Here is a 19,081-nt window from a genome sequence, read left to right as displayed (position 1 = left end):
CCTTTTTCCTTCTATAATACCAGCCCTCTACAAACGATGGTTAGACCCGCGCGGACATGAACACATGTTATATCTAAAACATTCATTCTTTCAACAGTAAATAAACGACACGTTTATCTTATCCATCAATTGAGTTTTTGTTTCCTTCAATTCCATTCATTTCATTATTTTCTTGTGACGAGTTAGGCTGGTCCGCAACAGACTTCATAGGTTAGCAGATGTAGTATCAGGCTAAGCAAACCATTGGAGGGGTTGATAAAAATGGACTCAAGAGAAAGAGGGATAAATAAAGACCTCGCAAGAGATAGGTTAGTTTGCAAGACAATTTCTTAAATCCGTTAAATGCACGGCAGCATGTAAAACAGATGTTACTGTTGACAATGATGATGATGACAATGATGATGATGATGATGATGACAACAACAATGATGATGGTGACAATGACGATGATGATGATGACGACAATGACAAAGATGATGTGTAACAGTGCATATGACATGCATGTGAGAAAATCAGCAGCAGCCGTAGGATAGCTAACAAGTAAAAATATTAGCAGCAGCAGCCTTTTTAACACATATGCAAATCAAGCAAGTGTGCATGCGCTTATGTCATGAGAAGGAGGAGAAAAGCAAAGGAGCAAAAAAAGGACAGTATGTGGTCGAACAAAGTGAAGAAAAGTGTAGCCAGGGAAGATGGACATGTGAATATGAGGGCGAGAAAGCGCTGGTCGGCGTGAAGTGACGAGGGGAGAAACTTAAAAAAAATATCACATGTAATATGGTTGTAAAACATGTGTGTGAAAAGACTTTTGCAAAATAATGAAATGCGTTATTTTGAAAGAAGCACAAATAAATGCGTTTCATTTGCATCTTTAAAAAAATGCTGAGCCAGATTTTTATTTAAAAATTTTTGTTTGTTTGTTCCTTTGCGACAAAATCTCAGACAATGTGCAGGTCAGAGAGGTTTAATATGTAGCGAAACGGTTAAAGTTTAACTGCGACGTTACAGATGATGATGATGACAACAACAAGAATAACAACAACAATGACGATGATGATGATGATGATGATGATGATGATGATGACGACGACAACAAGAATAACAACAACAATGACGATGACAATGACGATGATGATGATGATGATGACGATGACGATGACGATGATGATGATGATGATGATGATGATGACAACGACGACGACGATGATGATGATAATGATGATTGAACCATGAATAGAACAAACGGAAAAGGAAAATAAGTAGAAGAAAAGAACAAAAAATAATAATAATATCTGAGTATGTAAAGTTTTTGTTTTTTATATCAAGTTTGAAGCATATAAAGTCATAGTTCATTATTATTAAACATAAGTTCTAAAAATATATATTAAAACATATTTTTTAGAATATATTTTTAAAAAATATATTCTAAAAAATATATTCTAAAAAATATATTCTAAAAAATATATTCTAAAAAAATATTTTTTAAAAATATATTTTTAAAATATATTTTTTTGAAATATATTCTGAAAATATATTCTAAAAATATATTTAAAAATTATATTCTAAAAATATATTTTAAGAATATATTCTAAAAAATATATTCTAAAATATACATTCTAAAAAATATATTCTTAAAAAATATATTTTTAAAAAATATATTCTAAAAATATATTCTGAAAATATATTCTAAAAAATATATTTAAAAAATATATTTAAAAAATATATTTTTTAAAAATATATTCTGAAAAAGTATTTTTAAAAATATATTTTAAAAATATATTCTAAAAATATATTTTAAGAATATATTCTAAAAATATATTTAAAAAAATATATTCTGAAAATATATTTTAAAAAATATATTCTAAAAATATATTCTGAAAATATATTCTAAAAAGTATATTTTAAAAATATATTCTGAAAAAGTATTTTTAAAAATATATTCTAAAGTGCTGGAGTCCCTCAGCATAAGTAAAAAATTAAAATTAAATAAAAATAAACTATGAATAACAAAAATTTAATAAAAAAAATAAAATAAGTAACAAAAACTAAAATAAAATATACAATAAGTAAAAAAATAAATTAAAATATAAATAAGGTATGAATAAGTAACAAAAAATATAATAATATATAAAATAAGTAAAAAAATAAAATATAATATAAAAAATTACAAAACAAAGTATAATAAAGTACAAAATAAAATAAAATATGAAGTGAATATAAAATAACAAAATAAAATATAAAAAAGTATAAAATAAGTAAAAATAAAATAAGATAAAAATAAATATAAGTATAAAAGAAAAAAAATTAATTGAAATAATAAGTAAAATAATTAAATAAAATATAAATCACGTATAAAATAAGTAAAATAAAATAAAAAATAAAATGAAATACTAAATAAACTATAAAATATGTAAAAAAATACAAATAAGATATAAAATAATATATGAAATAAGTAAAAAAATCATACTAAATATAAAATAAAAAATAAGTAAGAAAATAAAATTGTTACAGGAAAGGGCTGTCCCCTTCCCATGTAAATAAGAAGAATATTAGATAAGTGAAAATGAGATTAGGATAAGCTTAGAATCGAACCCTGTAGACAAAGTTAAGAAATGGAATGTTAGAAATTAAGTCTATTGTTAATTCTTTTAGAAATCTGAATATTAAATATGTCAGTAAAAGAATGAACAATGAAAATTAAATTATATTGTTTAAAATAGGTTAGAGTTATATATTGAGGATTCTTTTGTTCGCCGGGGGGGGGGGGTGTTTGGACAAACATATGTAAAACCACATGAAATTTGTCACGATTGAAAAACATACTTCTGACGTCATAGACAAAGCGAAATTCTTAATATATGAGTTAAGAGTTAGTTAGTTGAGTTGAGTTGAATGTTAAGAGTCGGAGAGTTGAGAGTCAGTCAGTTGGTCAGTTGATCTCTTAGACTATATAGATCCAAATTTGAATTCCTGACGTCATCAACCGGTCGATCAGATGAATAAAGAAGTCATCATTATGTAACTGTTGTCTTGTGTCTTCCTTCATCACGAACGAAAGGTAATTGTGGTTATCATCTTATAATGAACTTTGTGTAACCCTTCGATGATTATGTGTCCCATCTCCTCCATCACAAGAAATGTCTATAAATGCCTCCTCTCCTCTGTGTTAAGAACTACGCATCACATCACCCTCTCCTCGGTATATGTTAAGAAGAACAATCCCCTGTCTGAAATATAAATGTCTTCCCCTCAGGAATAGTCACAGTCGTCATGATGAGATATATATATATAAATGCCATTATCATTCTAATAAGAACAGTTATATATGAACACCCCAAGAAGCATATAAGAACTGGTATAAATGTCTCCCTCATCATTGTTACATATGTGGCCCAATATGAACTCTGCATCATCTTTAAATATATACCCCTGCTACACAACAAAATATAGTATAAATTAAACAATAAAATAAGTAAAAATAGAATTATATATAAAATAAGGTATGAAATAAGTAAAAAATAAAATATCAAATCTCAATATCAAAATAAACTATTAAATAAGTAAAAAATTAAAATAAAATATGAAATATAGTATAAATGAGTAAAAAATAAAATAAAATAAAAATAAATAAAAAATTAAATTAAATAAAATATAAACGAAGTAAAAAATAAAAAATAAATTAATAAAGTATGAAATAAGTAAAAAATAAAATAAAATATAAAATAAATTATAAAATAAAATACAAAATAATTCAAAAATAAAATCATATATAAAAAAGTATAGAAATCAAATAGAAATCAAATAAAATATAAAACAAAATATAAAAGACGTAAAAAATAAAATATGATATAATATACTTTAAAATAAGTAAAAAATAAACTAAAATATAAAAAATACAAAATAAAATACAAAATAAATTAAAAATAGAAATCAAATATAAAATAAAATATAAAGCAAAAAATAATGTACAATAAAAAATAAAATAAGTAAATAATAAAATAAAATATCAAATTTCAACATCAAAATAAAATATTAAATAAGTAAAATAAAGCAAAGTAAAATATGAAATAAAATATAAAATAAGTAAAAAATTAAAACAAAATATTAAATAACATATAAACTAAGTAAAAAATAAAATAAAATATAAGTAAAAGAATAAAATAAAATATAAAATAAATACAAAATGAGTAAAAAAATAAAATAAAATAATTATTAAATAAAATATAAAATAGTAAAAATAATAAAATAAAATATAGAATAAGTAAAAAAATAAAATATAGAATAAAATATAGAATAAGTAAAAAAAATAAAATATAGAATAAAATATAGAATAAGTAAAAAAAATCAAATAACACATAAAGTATAAAATAGATAAATAAATAAAATAAGATATAAAATAAAGTATAAAATAAGTAAAAAAATTAAACAAAATATAATTAAACGTATAAAACATGTAAAAAACGTAAAATAAAACATTAAAGAAAATATAAAATAAGTAAAAAATAAAATAAAATATAAAATCAGTAAAAAAACATATAAAATAAAGTCCAATATAAGTAAATAAATAAAATATAATACAAAATATATTTAAAAAAGTAAAAATATCAACTGAAATAATTTAAAATACAAAATAAGTAAAAGAATTTTAAGTATAAAATAAGTAAAAAAAAATATATAAAATAATTCAGGTGCTGTATGAGCTCTCCACTTATCTCGGCATTGTTTCCAGTCGTCCTGAACCTCCGCTTGTTATGGGTATTTAACAACACAGACCCAGGAGAGGTGTGGTTGGAAACTCTTGCCACAAAACTTTCATGCGCAGGCACCCATTACAATGCTTATCTTTCAGGACTGAAGGAAGCTACCACATCTGCAGGGATTAGGCATTATGGATGCTCCAATGCTCTATTTTATTGGAACTGATGACGTCAGAACATCCTACCACGCATTGTCTGAAATGTCAATCAGTCTCACTGACCTATCCCCGGGGATTCTATGTCCCCCATTTGGAACTTCTTTGACATCATTCTCAATGCACCTGGATCCAGGATCACTGCCCTGACCTAGGATCTAACCGACTTTCCTTTAATGTCATCTTTGCAAGCCCGGACAGCCAGCCATCTACCTCTGCCACCTGCACCCCCACCCCTTTGTAACAGTTGGTTCAATGTTTAACCTAATCTTGTAACTGATTTGAAGCTAAAAGCCAACAAAATATTGGCCAATGCTGAGATGGATTCTTCTCTGTTGACTGAGGTATGTTTCTCGTTCTATGCAGTTCTAGGAAGTCCACCCTCTCGGGCTTTACCTTCTTCCTTTGAGAAGGGCTTAGTTTATTGCTAATCATCTGAGACGCTCTTACTGAGGAATGCTGATGGGGTTGTCAAGACAATTTTTTTAAGGCCAGAGTGCTCTTCCTCTAGGGTGTTGGCTCTTCAAGTCCCATTTTCCAACCTTCATATCACATCATCCTGCCGTGGGTGGGAGATAAACAGAGTCTAAGTTATTTAGATGATTGGGTTTGATGTGGTGCAGGAGTGGCCAACTTTTAACATTCCAGAAACCATTTTGTTCGCGCAAGCGTTTAGATTCATTATTCAACGATTTGTCATAAATGGTTTTCCAAATCTTACAATAATATATTTATTGCATTTAATTTTGTAGTTTTATAAAAAGTAAACATTTTTCCTTTCTGTCATAGTTTATGAATAGGACGCATATCTAAATAGATTTGGAGATAATAGCTCAATAGACAAAAAAAATGGTTGAAAAAAAAAGACAAACAAAAAAAAGACAAAGATTTTGCGTTTTGATTTGGCAATTCCAGGATTCTCATCTGACATTAGCAGAGGAATACCAAAATACAATTATGTAATAAAAATATTATCTACATCAATCAATAGTTTTTATATAACAATAAAAAAATGACAAAATTTTGTAATTACAGAAATTTGGAAAATTAGTTGTTATATATACGGCAACTGAATATTTCATCTCTATAAATCTTTTGTGTTTTTTCACACTGTGGTTCCAGGATTTTCATCTGATATTAGCAGAAGAATAAGAATACCAAATTCTGCATGTATATGTCTAAAAGAAAAGACTGGGAGCAGGAAGAACATGACAACACATCTGAAATAATACAAAAATGGAAATATATCAGAAAAACTCTACCAAAAACTGGCAAGAATGACTAACCAACCGACATTCCTATGCCGTTTCTGTGATCTCAAGCTAGTGCCACTAGACTTGAAACTACCAGTCAGCTCCAGCCGAACACAAAGGATTGCAAAACGAGTAGGGCATGTTGTGGATTCTGAGACAGTCAGTGGAAGAAACATTGATTACAGACTGAAAGGAGACTATTTATCAGACTGATGACAAAACCCACGTTCAAGAATACCTTGACATATCCTATAAGAAAGAATTCAAGGAGGTTAAATCTCATCAAATAAAGAAATTGTAAAATCTAAAAGCTAAGGACGTTAGAATCCATGTCCACATTTTATTAGTCAAAGCCATTGTCAATAAAAGTAAATGTCAGCTAACTCTCTCTGAGGAATCAGTGCTAAACAAATGTCTCAACTTCGCCACAACCATAAAGCGGATTTCATACTCAGATATGATAGCTCCAATAGAGAAAGCAGTCTGGAATAAACCCAAAGTACAAGAAGATGAACTAAGGTGGAAAGTGAAACCAACACTCGAGAATTCAAAGCCTCCAAAACCGAACTTCTCAAAGGAAGAAGTATTGACTATCAAGTCGCTGTGCGGAACAAGAGCATGCTACCACTGTGAAGCAAATAAAAGGTTCTGTTTGAAATTTCGTCCAAATTCTCGAGTTTGACAGAAACATTTCTGAGTACGACAAGATACACCTGAAGAAGGTCGGAGATTACATCGGGCGAAACGTTGTGAAAAAATGACACGCAAGATGAGAACAATAGTACGATGAATCCAAATAATACGAATAACGAATCATCATCTCAAAAAATTCAAAAACGTCAACACATCTGAAGTTAATGAAATATTTATACGATTAGGTTTTGTCTTTATCTGAAAACTTTACAATGCATTCATAGTTTTTATTGTTGTATATTCAAGTGACAGAGCAGGAAGCCAATGTCTTTGAAATGAGATGTTTAGGAATTATCCTTAGAACATCTTGGCGAGATAGATGAAGAAATCCAAATACCAAATAGAGACTTAATATTAACAGGTCTGCCAGTAACGTTATTCGCAAAAAGAGATTACCGTAATTCGGACATATCAGATATCAGAATCATTTAAGAAAAATCAAGAAGACGATACAAAAGAGATGGGCAAACCAGATGAGGATTGAGATTGGTATGCCACCCTTGAGAGCTAAAAGACTGGCATAAGGCCATGATAAATGGAAGAATTTTGTTTTAAAGTATGTGGTGAAGCTCTTTGGAGTATGCTCATAAATCAAGTCAATCAAGTCGTATTAAGAAAATAACTATTTTCATTTTGAATAAATTAGTAAAATCACTTGAACCATGGCCAATCCTATAAGAGGCCAGGCGATCATGCAACTGGGATTTTTTTGGGGGGGGGGGATTTTCTGAGATAATTGATATAGCAGCTAAAAACAGAATGTAACTTTCCATGTGAGATTAGTCTGATGTTTTTTTTGCTTGTTTTACATACTAAATAATAATGAACTGATAAAGTTAACAATTATTGGTAAATTCTTATGAAAAGACGATCATTTTTGCATAAAGGCAAATGCATTTTTCAATGAGTTTTCAATTTGTTTTATGTGGAAAATCTATAAAAGATCTTTTACTCATGATCTAAATAATAAAATTTTCTACAAGTCTGACAACAGTTATGGAAACAAGCATTTGCAGATTGTAAAAAGTCACCGACACTCGAACTTGAAACCACACCATAGGAAACGAAAAAGTGATGCAAATTAGGACGCAAATTTTGCCGAGAAGAAAGAAATACGGAGTTTCTACAAACGTTGAAACAAGAAAATAAAAAGGATTGTCATTTTTTGCCGAGAACATTGCAAGCTGAAGAAAAACTCTTTTCTTTTTGCACATTTAACGGTATTCGGCTATTCAAAGGAAAACTTCAACACTTCAAACTATTCTGGTGGTTATCATGATGAAGACTATACAACGACATAGTGAAGCCATTTACCAGTGAGAGAGACAGAGTGGTATAACTGAAGACATTAAGGTTGGTAGTGAGACTTCAAAAGATGATGTGGAGATGAATGCATTGGCCCTCTACTTGGAGATGGTTGAGATTGACCAACTGGACATCAAGCAAATAAAGACTCAATTAAAGGAGGCATTCACAAATGGTGTGTTCACAGCCTATAGGAAGTTAACCATGGTGTCATGAGTTGGTGAGCAGGTGAACATGTACACAAACAATATCAGACGGTTGGTTGGACTAGTTGGTTTCGAGGGAGTCGGACTAGAAAAACTTGCCAAACTGGTTTCTGTCATGGTGTTCTCTGATGTCATTTTCATCAAACTTCAGCTGGCACCAAAAATTGAGACCCTAACCATGGTAGTCCTAATAGCAAGAGCAAGGGTTCTGACGTCAACCAGGGAACAAAGCCATCATATAGTTTCACCAATGAGTCTATCCAATGGTAAATCTGCTGTTCCTCTCGGGAATAGACCTGCTACAGATGCGGCTGCGATGGTTGCATAGCTAGAGATCGCCAAGGACTGTTTGGAAAACAAGGGGATGAGACATCAGCGCCAGCCTACTCTCCTACTAAGATGTAAATGTGGCGGTCCCAGAGATTGTTGTCTACATTGATGGAATACAGTGTTCAGTATTAATTGACACAGGATTCTCACATACAATAATAGATGAAAATTGATGTCGATCCTTGAAGACAGCAAAAGTGGACGTCCTGACTATTGGGGGCTTGTCTCATGTGTGCTGCAGAAAAGGAATAGTTACTATTTCAAAAAACGACAGCGGCTATGTGTCACTATTTCAACAATCAACATTTGACTATGTTAGGATCAATGCCTTAAACCGCTGGTAAATGTTAAACCACTGGTAAATGCTAAACCACTGGGATTTGATCTGTTGTTATGGATCGATGCTATAAAAGCATTGGGAGGTGCAGTCCGAATTGGCATTGAGAAAGTCTTCATGTGTATGTGGCTATCTTCATTAGTGAACCGGACTTTATTTCTACATTTGACGAAACGACATCAGAAACGAGCATAGATCACAGCATGAAAATGGCCAGATAACCGCCAACCTGAAGGACTGCATAATGGATTGTCAGAATATTGAGTGGCTGCAGTACTTTAATCAGATTATGATCAAGAACTTTGGGCATGGATGGACAAAGGTTGGTTTGAGCCATACCTAGAAGAAAGACTCAGACCTCACAAGGGATTAATTCCATTGATGGCCGTGATTCAGCAGAATAAGGCAAAGGTGTGGCCAGTGATGGACTACCGCAAACTTAATAATCATATAGATGCATTCACAGTGAAAATACGTGACTGGCATCAAAAAGGGGCAAACGTGCTACTGCTTGACCTTCAGAGAGCATATCTCCAAGTACGAGTCTATATAACACTGTATCCATACCAAACAGTAGAGGTTGATGGAAATAGATACTGCCTGACACATTTGGGTTTGGCTTGAATGTGGTTCCCTTCATTACGAAGGCTATCGTTAGATTAGTGCGAGTGCAGGAGGAAGCTTATATCGATTATATTTTTGTTGAAGATATTGTGCCCGCATCTTGAGTTCAGGAACATTTAGCTTGATTCGGGCTAGAATGCAAGGACTCAGAACAGTTTGGCACACGTGTGTTGGGACTGACAGTTTTAAGGAAGTACAGTGTCCTGCACTGGAAATGAGGAAATGCAATCCAAAAAATTCTCAATATCATATCATAATGGACTGTGTTTTCCTTGTGTGGAAACCTCGTAGGGCACCCCCTAGTATGTGCATAGCTGCATGTGGCATGCAGAGTAATAAAGAGAAGAGCCTGTTGAATCACAAATGGCTCGAATGACAGGGGGACAAACTCCTTGCTCCGGCATATGATGTGTGAGACAGTGAACACAATAGAGTAGAATGATCCAGCTTATGTATTACAGGTGTGTGGACAGCTAGGAACTGAATGTGTACGTCAATACGAGCATGCTAGCAACTGGAGTGGCATTGGAAAAAGATGGAATTGTTGGCTGTGACCTGAGAATGATGCGCAACATATTAATCTGGCTGAATTAGATGCCGTGTTGAGAGGAATTAACTTGTTGCTCCAGTGGCAGACCAAGGTGTTGCACATTAAGACTGATTCTGTATGTGCACACAACTGGGCGTTAGAAACTCTCGGTGCGAAAGCACGAGTTCACACCAAAGCTGCCAGTGAGATGCTCATTAGGAAATGACTAAATACCCTCAAAGAATTGGTGAAGAAATATGGGTTCTCAGTAGACGTGAAATTGGTTGCGTCAATTCACAACATGACCGATCAATTGACATGCATATCACAACAATAGTTCAATGCCATGAAGAAGGAAGCAGAACCCAAGCCACTGATTGGTGCATGTCACTGAGTTGAATGTGGCTCAGATCATGGCCATTCACAAAAATAGTGGACCTCCAGGAGTGTGACACACTGCTTATTTTACCCGAAGAGTTTGTCCTGTGATGACAAAAGCAGCAGTCAGATTGGCAATATGAACATGCATGGAATGCCAATCTATAGATCCAGCGCCAATTCACTGGGAGAAAGAAAAACAGGAAGTGAGCAGTGATTGGCAATGGTTCAGAATGGACATTACCCATTATGGTGCTTACCATTTCCTAACCATCACGAATTGTGGCCTGTCACAGTTTTCAGTATGGAGGCAATTAGCACAGCAGGAGTCGACAATTATAATACACTAATTGGAAGTGGTCTTTTTAGAACATGTCCCACCACACAAACTATTGATAGGTAACAACAAAACCTTCTTCAGCAAAGAATTCAGGATGTTTGCAGATGAATGAGGTGTGAGATTTTGCTGTGCATATGCCCCAGTTGGGAATGGCATAGCAAAGTGATGGCAACACACTGTGAGATGGATTGTTGGCTAGAATGCATTGCTCCATACCAGATACAATGATACAATGTGACTCAAAAATACGACGAGTCATCTTTGACTTCACCAGCCAATGCTATATACCAATACGAGGTCCAGGTGAAAGGAATCGATGTTATGCCACTAGTAGCAGGCCCCGAGCATAGCCCCTCCAAATAGGAGACTATGTGTGGTTGAAGGCACTAGAAAGTCGGTGTACCATGAGATTTGGCCAGGGTCGTACAGCCAAGATAATTTGTCCATAATCCGTCTTGGTGGATGGGATGCCCTGAAAGGTGAAGGACATGCACCCCCAATACAGTGTACGCTAGACTCAGAAGATAGTCATGAGGCAGGAGTAGAAGACACACGCACTCCTGATGAAGCCTACAGTTCTGAAGAGGTCTCACAATTGTGAAGAAGCACCCGACAAAGATAACGGCCACCGGGATGCAAGCTGTGTGATCATGAGATCTGAAAGTAATCGTTAGTAGTGTAAGTGTGGTAAATTAAATTACTTAAGGGACGGCTCATCAAGAACTTGTTTACGTTGGACTTAAAAACGACCATATTGTAATCAGCTGGAAAGCAAGCAAATGGAAAACAGTTCCACAGGTGTGCAGTTCTAAGAAAGAAGCTTTGTTCATAGAATCTACGTTTAGGTTTAGGCACAGATAAAGTGGGGGAAATTATTGATAGTGGTTTTAGCTAGATGAGTGTTTCTCATGAAAGTTTGGCAAGGGGGACCACAGATTGAAGTTCAGATGAGAACTTGCTAAGAAAATAACAATAAAGTAGAGATAGGCTCATAACGTCTCTTTTGTGAGAAAGATGTTGCAGGGAAGAGAAAAGGGCATCCTCTTCGAAGCTACAAAGTCTATTTTGAACTCTGTTAAGGCAGGATAAGGTCTTTCTAGCAGCTCCTGCCAAGATGTGGCAACAGTACTCCATCCTTGGACGTACCTGGCTCTTTTATAGGTAGAGAATTGCATCAGCAGTGAGATACCTACTGGATCGATAGAAGGATCCCACCATTTTTTCAGCGACCTTGGCAACGAATTTGATATACATGTTCCATTTCAGATCAGGAGTAAAGGTCAAGTCCAGAAGCTTGTCAAAACATGGAGCCTCCCCAAGATGAGAGCCATTCATTTCAATTGGTGCCAGATGAATATAAGAGCATTGATAATGTAAAGATAGAAGCTTGGTTTTAGATGCTTTAAAAGTTACCAGCCACTTCTTTCCCCATTGTACCACGTGCTCAAGATCAGAGGAGAGAGAATCCAAGATAACTTTGTCATTTACGGCCTTTGATGTGCTACCATAGATGGTAGTCTCATCAGCATAAATGTCTATGCATGATCTAAGGATGTGATTTGGAAGGTCATTGATGTAGATCAGGAAGAGAGTTGGACCCAGGATGGACCCCTGAGAGACTCCAGCATTAATACTATGAGCTTCTGATTTCTGTCCATCAACCACTACTCTTATGAGCCTATCAGAGAGAAATGATTTAATAATTGAGAAGACATTTTCAACTATATCATAGCTAGAGATCTTGTGAAGTCGACCTTTATACCATACCTTATCAAAGGCCTTTGATATGTTAAGAGCAATTGCCCTAGAAAGGAGGCCTCCGTCAAGAGATTTGCTAATCCAATGAGATATAACCATAAACACATCTGCTGTAGATCTAGCAAAATGGAAACCATATTGCATGCCACTAAGAAGGTTATTTTTGCTATGGTGGTTGACTACTTCTCTATTTAACACTGATTTCAGTAACTTACTCATGATGCACAGGAGACTTAGAGGAAGATGAATACAGGGCATACTGATGAGATTTTCCAGGGTGTTAAATTAGCTGTTATATGAACAACTATATTAGCTGCTACATTAAGTGCTACATCAACAACTAAAGTAACTTCTATGTCATCTGCTACATAAATTGCTACATTAACTGCTACAATCACTGCTACATTAACTGTTACATACATTGTTACACCAACTATTATATCAACTGCTACATTAAATGTTAGGTCAACTGCTACATAAACTGTTACATTAACTGTTACATTACTGTTATATCAACTGCTACATTAACAGTAACATCAACTGCTACATTAATTGCTACACCAACAGCTATATCAGCTGCTAAATACACAACTACATCAACTGTTACATCAACAGATACATAAATTGCTACTTTAACAACTACATCACCTGTTACATAAACTGTTACATCAACAACTAGATAAATTGCTACATTAACAACTACAGTAATTACTACATTAACAACTTCATCAACTGCTACATTAATTGTTACATCAATTGTTACATACTTATCTACATCAACTGTTACATCAACAGCTACATCGACTTTTACATTAACAACTACATCAATTGCTACATTAACAGCTACATTAACTGCTACACTAACTGGTATATCTATAGCTACATTAACTGCTACATTATTTATTACATCAACTGCTACAACAACAAGAAAATTGCAGCAAGAGGGTAAATAAATGTTCAATTTGATCCAAGATATCTGTTTTTTATGAAAAAAAAGGGGAGGTAAACGTGTAACTATGTAGCAAAAGTTATATTCAAACGAATTAATTCTTACTGGAAAATGTAGTAATTCAAATATAAACAACTTGTATAATTTTTTAGGCCAATGGACATGTCTCCCAAAACGTATACTATCTCAGTTGGCTCAAAGAAATTGAGAGTCGGTGGAACATGCAATGTCCAGAGCTGCTTATTTCAATCTACCGACTGGCAGTCGTTTTTGTACCCCCCATGCCCCAAATCAAATTTTTTCGGTTTGTGCAAGCACATGATAAGAACTAAAATAAAACAGTGTGAGTGGGAATTTCACCAAGTTTTTCCGTATGAACATGTGGATTCATGATGCAATGTCATTAGGAACTGCTGATTTAATGTCAACGATTCATCGGCAGTAAACTGTTAGAGTAATGCAGTAATCGTGCACGGAAACAGAGAGATAAGCCGCCACGGTTAGCATGTGTCTGTTGTAAAAAAAACTAATTTCGCATGCCCATCTCAGTAGCAGCCAAATAGCGTAATGTTGAGAAGCGTTGACTGTCACCTAGGCGGTCGAGTTTCAATCCCTGCTTGAAGTAATTGCTAGACTAGCCACACTGATGAGCGATGATACAGTGAAATAGTACTGTGTATAGATGACAGATATATATGTACATATATATATTTTAAAAATAATATATATGCCGCTCCCCATTTAGGGGGTACCAGATTGGTGAAAGGGAAAATTATTCCCAACACGCATTTAGGCAAAAATGCACTTTCGTATAAATACTTGAATTCATTCAAAAAGTATCGCTAACAAAAACACATAAAAACATATATATATATATATATATATATATATATATATATATATATATATATATATATATATATATATAATGAAAACTTTCATTTATTTCCGATTTTTTTTTTTTCCTCAAATACTAAAATGCACAAGTGCCATTAAGAGCAGTAATTAAGTTGTCTGTGAAAAACGTTCCGTTTGATGTAAGTTCGCCGCTTAGACATCTAAAAGGGAGATAACTGAATGGCATTTTCAGTTTCTAAAACTACAACTTTGACATGAACGCCATTTTCTACAAGTAAACGATGATTTAACGTTTCTTGCAAACAAATCAAGTAAGTGTAAATTGTCACTTTTATCTATTTTTGTTGTTCTTAAAACCTAACTAAAATTTATGTGACTGAAATAGGAATTTATCAAATGAGAATTATTAAATAATGCTGTTTCTTTTTTATATTTTCTTTCTAGGGTGATGTGTTTATACATTGCCAACATGATGTGTAATTCATGTAGAGACAAGAAACACATAGTCTCAATGTGTATATTTTTTTTTTCTTAAAATAAAATAAAGTAAAACAAGTGAAGCATGCATGGTACCCCGTGAGTGCACAGTGAATGAGGCATAAAAAAAAATGACTAAGTTCAGCATTGCCCCCCCCCTTCCCATTTAGCCCCAAAAGTTCCCAAGTCCCCAGGGAATGTCAAATCCTGGTGAAAATGAGCAAACGGTGCATATGTAAATTTGAGTTATGTACCAGGCAAAAAAAAGAAATGATTAAGTCCATCATTTGCCCCCCCCCACTCCATTTAGCCCCCAAAATCCCCAAGGCCTTAACATATTTAAATTTGAATTCAGCACCATGCAAAACTATTAAATAGACATACACAGAAAATTTTGGACAAATATGGTAAAATAGTCCCAACAATGGAGTGTTTTTATTAGCCCTAAAAGAGCCCCTGGAGCACACTCAAGAGTTATCACAGAGTATAGACAAACAAAATCAGTTACAACTTTTCCATTCTCAATCATTCAGTTGAGGGTCATTGTAGGCCGAGGGGCAATATGCAGTTCCTCAAAGACTGCCAAGTCGTGATGAAGAGGCTTCCAAGGTCCAGTGACCTTTCTCTAGGAAGGAACTCTATAGGCGATTACTGAGGAGGGTTGTTGACGATCTGCTTGTCAAGTTGTATGTGGTGCACGTCTCTTCTCTACTCTTTAAGAAAAGTTGCCTTCGAAGCCAAAAGTTGACTGATGCTTTGAATTTTGACTGTACCTCCAACAAATTTTTTTCTTTGATTGTCGGAAGATAAGATCTGCTCCCAGTGGAGTTGGGCATCAAGTTCGAGTCATCTCATCAACTCTGAGTTTTCCTTGACCTGGCGATTGGTTGGAACACATTACCCCCCTCAATGCTATACTACATAGTTCTGGATTAGTGGATTTGCCTTAGTGTCCCCATTGCGGGACTCCAGTAGAAGAAACACCAGAACATGCTTTCTTTGAATGCAGTGAACTTCAGCAACACTGAGGGTACGTTAATGAGGTGACGGCTCATCTTGATTCTCAGCATCCGTGCCTATTGAAGTATCCTACATTGCCCATAATGTCGGGATGCCATGGGACAGGGAGAAACGGATAGTGTTTCTTGTGATCCTGGCCCTGTAGCACAAATGGTGGAGTGAATGTCATGTCTGAACTTTTTTTTTTTTTTTTTACATGGGGTCACCACTTATCAAGGCCCAAAGGCCACTCAGGGATAAGGGTTATTGCGTGTACAGTAATTAATGAGATAGTATTGTAGTAATCATTAGTATTAGGGGTTTCTTACTTAAGGGGGCGGTTTGTCAGGAGTTTGTTTATGTTGGACTTGAAGACGTCCAAGTTGTAGTCAGGTGGGAAACAGGCAAGCGGCAGAAAGTTCCACTGGCGTGCAGTTCTAAGAAAGAAGCTCTGCTCATGGAATCTACGTTTGGATTTAGGCACAGATAAAGAGTGGGGAAAATTATTGACAGTAGTTTCAGCCAGACAGGTGTTTCTTGTGAAAGATTGGCGAAGGGGGACGAGGGATTAGAGCTCAGACGAGCACCTGCCATGGAAATAACGATAAAACAAAGACAGGCTCGCAACATCTCTTCTGTAGGAGAGGTTGCAGGGAAGAGAAAAGGGCATCCCCCACTAAGCCATGAAGTCTATTTTGTACTCTGTCAAGGCAGGATAGGCTGTTTTTAGCAGCTCCTGCCCAAATGTGGCAGCAGTACTCCATCCTTGGACGTACTTGGCTTTTATACAGATAGAGAATTGCATCAGTAGTGAGATATCGTCTGGAGCGGTAGAAGGATCCCACCATTTTCCAAGCGTCCCTGGCAACAGATTTGATGTACGTGTTCCATTTCAGATCAGGAGTAAAGGTCAAGCCCAGAAGCTTGCCAAAACATGGGGCCTCCCCAAGACAAGAGCCATCCATTTCAATTGATGCCAGATGGGGATCAGAGCGTTGATGATGTAAAGATAGAAGCTTGGTTTTGGATGAATTAAAAGTGACCAGCCACCTCTTCCCCCATTGTACCATGTGCTCAAGATCAGAGGAGAGAGAATTAGAGAGAACTTTTTCATTTACGGCCTTTGATGTGTTGCCATAGATGGTCGTGTCATCAGCATAGATGTCAACGAATTATTTAAGTATGTGTTTTGGGAGATCATTGATGTAGATCAGGAAGAGAGTTGGGCCCAGGATGGACCCCTGAGGGACTCCAGCATTAATACTGTGGGCCTCTGATTTCTGCCCATCAACCACTACTCTTATGAACCTATCAGAGAGAAATGATTTAATGATTGAGAAAACATTTCCAGTAATAACGTAGCTGGAAATCTTGTGAAGTAGGCCCTTATGCCATACCTTATCGAAGGCCTTCGATATGTCAAGGGCAATTGCCCTGGAAAGGAAACCTTTGTCAAGAGATTCACTAATCCTATGTGATATAACCGTTAGCACATCTGCTGTAGATCTTGCAGAGCGGAAACCATATTGCATGTCACTAAGAAGGTTGTTTCTGTTGAGGTGGTTGACTACTTCTTTATTTAATATGGATTCCAACAACTTACTCATGACACATAGGAGACTTATTGGTCTGTACTGAGAGGGAGATGACTTTTCACTTGAATTTTTAAATACAGGGAATACTGATGAGGCTTTCCAGGGTGTTGGAAAGCACTTCTCCTTAAGGCAACGCTTAAACAGTTTTGTAAGTATGGGGGCAAGTTCTGGTTGGAGTTTTTTCAGCACTATAACTGGAATGCCTAAAACTCAAGGGTTGAATCTTTTGTTGATCAAGATCTGATTGTGTTTTTCAAGCATCAACTGACGGCCAAAATCAGATGTGATAAGAAAAGATGACATTTCACGGTTTTCGAAAGAAGATGAATAAAAATAGCAAGCTTGTGTGTATGTAAAGAAATCAAGTCCCTGCTTGAGCATGGCACAGGCAATTCCTGGTCCTATTGGACCTAAGCCCCTTTTAGTTTTTTAGCTAGTCAAATGAATGGCTCCCTCCCAATAGGAAACTCCCAAATTTTTCTTTTCACCCTTGGCCTTTCTCAAATTGCATTCATCTTGGAAAAACATCAGTTACTCTTCAATCTCACCCCCCCTCCCATCCTATTTATTCTTTTTTCCTCTCCCATCTAGATTTTAGTCCTAATTCGAGATTGGCCTACTTGTTTTCGGTTCCATACAAGCAGTGAGCGGTCCATTATTTGGTTGGAGGCGTCTTACTAACACCTGTTTCTAATTTTGTTTTCCCCCACCCCACGCCAATGATATTATTGTCAATAAAAAACGATTTATTTAGTATATATTAAAAAAAAAATTGCGAATCTTAATTAGGACGACGCCTGGAGTGAATGTGGTATTATGGTAATTGAGGATTCTAGCTAGGAATAGCACATACATTTATAAGGTAGAGTGACGTGACAAGGATGACCATAGACCCTCCCTCCCTCACACATTTGAATGGCCATGTGTCTAATTTATTTTTGAGGATTGTAAATTTTCGGAAATAAATGTTTCAAAGCGTAGTACCAATTCTGTCCGGTTAGAGAAGAGATTCTTTCTGAAACGTTCTTAGTTTCAATTCAATGTGTCCGTTTTGTGGCGAAAATGACTTTTTCTCACATTAAAAACTGATCTCAGATTTCACTTATGGCCTGTGAAGACGAGGCACAGTTATTAAGAATCCCGGTGCTCGTTAGTTGCATTGTACTGTACCTATTTACTATGCCTCCCCACGGGACAAAGTTAGACACCAGGGTCGTTTTTTAACGTGGAGAAAAGGTACAAAAATAAAAATTGTCTCAGTCGTGAAGGATTTCTCCTCCACCGAAAGAGAACAAGAAATAGAAGTGCAGCATATGAAGAACAGATACTACACTTTGATCTTGTCCGGAAGGCCAAGAAGCGCACTTTTAAAACCGGGTTTCGTTTATTATGAAAAAACTGTCGTATATATTTAAAAACCAAAACAAACAAACGTATAAAAAAACAACTAAAAAAACCCAAAAACAATTTAATTGTGGATACGATTATTTTGTAACTTTTCACCCTTGCCTATTGTTTTGCGAAAAGCTTTATATTAT

Source organism: Euprymna scolopes, chromosome 17 (assembly GCF_053919585.1).
Source record: "Euprymna scolopes isolate OS-2025 chromosome 17, ASM5391958v1, whole genome shotgun sequence".
In the NCBI taxonomy this organism is placed as follows: Eukaryota; Metazoa; Mollusca; class Cephalopoda; order Sepiida; family Sepiolidae; genus Euprymna; species Euprymna scolopes.
This window is presented reverse-complemented; position numbering follows the sequence as displayed.